Genomic DNA, 1,866 nt, shown 5'->3' with positions numbered 1-1,866 from the left:
ACTAGCTGTTGGGCGTTTAACGCCCAGTCTGGCACCATTCTGGGCGTTTAACGCCAGAAAGGGGCACCAGACTGGTGTTAAACGCCAGAAAAGGGCAAGAAGCTGGCGTTAAATGCCAGAAATGGGCACCAGCCCAGCGTTTAACGCCAGAATTGGCTCAAAAACGCATTTTTGCATGCCATTTGGTGCAGGGATGACTTTTCCTTGACACCTCAGGATCTGTGGACCCCACAGGATCCCCACCTACCCTACCACTCTCTCTCTTCTTCACCCATTCACCAATCACCTCAACACCTCTTCCCCAAAAACACTTCACCTATCAAATCCCATCTTTCTCTTCACCACTCACATCCATCCTTCATAAAACCCCACCTACCTCACCATTCAAATTCAAACCACTTTCCCTCCCAAACCCACCCATACATGACCGAACCCTACCTTTCCCCCAATCCTATATAAACCCTCCTTCACTCCTTCATTTTCACACAACCTAAACACCACTTCTCCCCCTTTTTGGCCGAACACAAAGCCATTCCCTTCTTCCTCATTTCTTCTTCTTCTACTCTCTTCTTTCTTCTTTTGCTCGAGGACGAGCAAACCTTTTAAGTTTGGTGTAGTAAAAGCATTGCTTTTTGTTTTTCCCATAACCATTTATGGCATCCAAGGCCGGAGAAACCTCTAGAAAGAGGAAAGGGAAGGCAAAAGTTTTCACCTCCGAGTCATGGGAGATGGAGAGATTCACCTCAAGGGATGCACTTTCCTCCACAAAACTATTGGGAGCAACCAAACACCTCCCTAGGAGAATTGAGTTCCAACATGGGACAACTAAGGGTGGAGCACCAAGAACATTCCGTCCTCCTCCATGAAATTAGAGAAGATCAAAGAATCATGAGAGAGGAGCAACAAAGACAAGGAAGAGACATTGAGGAGCTCAAGCACTCCATAAGACCTTCAAGAGGAAGAACAAGCCGCCATCACTAAGGTGGACCCGTTCTTTAATCTCCTTGTTCTTTATTCTTCTGTTTTTCGAAAATTATGCTTATGTTTATCTATGTTTGTGTCTTGTGATCATTAGTGTCCTAGTGTCTATGCCTAAAAGTTATGAATGTCCTATGAATCCATCACCTTTCTTGAATAAAAAACGTGCTTAATTGAAAAAGATAAGAATTGCATGAATTTTGAATTTTATAACAGACTAATTATTTTGATGTGGTGGCAATACTTTTGTTTTTTGAATGTATGCTTAAACAGTGCATATGTCTTTTGAATTTGTTGTTCATGAATGTTAAAATTGTTGGTTCTTGAAAGAATGATGAAAAAGGAGATATGTTACTGAGGATCTGAAAAATCATTAAAATGATTCTTGAAGCAAGAAAAAAAGCAGTGAATACAAAAAAAAAGAGAAGAAAAAGAGAAAATTTCGAAAAAAAAAGAAGAAAGAAAAAAAAAAGAGAGAAATAAAAGTGTGATCCAAGGCAAAAAGAGTGTGCTTAAGAACCCTGGACACCTCTAATTGGGGACTTTAGCAAAGCTGAGTCACAATCTGAAAAGGTTCACCCAATTATGTGTCTGTGGCATGTATGTATCCGGTGGTAGTACTGGAAGACAGAGTGCTTTGGGCCACGGCCAAGACTCAATAAGTAGCTGTGTTCAAGAATCATCATACTTAACTAGGAGAATCAATAACACTATCTGGATTCTGAGTTCCTAAAGAAGCCAACCATTCTGAATTCCTAAGGATAGAGTGAGATGCCAAAACTGTTCAGAGGCAAAAAGCTAAAAGTTCCGCTCATCTAATTAATACTGATCTTCATAGATGTTTTTGGAATTCATTGCATATTCTCTTCTTTTTATCTTGTTTGATTT

Source organism: Arachis duranensis, chromosome 1 (genome assembly GCF_000817695.3).
Source record: "Arachis duranensis cultivar V14167 chromosome 1, aradu.V14167.gnm2.J7QH, whole genome shotgun sequence".
NCBI classification, from domain to species: domain Eukaryota; kingdom Viridiplantae; phylum Streptophyta; class Magnoliopsida; order Fabales; family Fabaceae; genus Arachis; species Arachis duranensis.
This window is presented reverse-complemented; position numbering follows the sequence as displayed.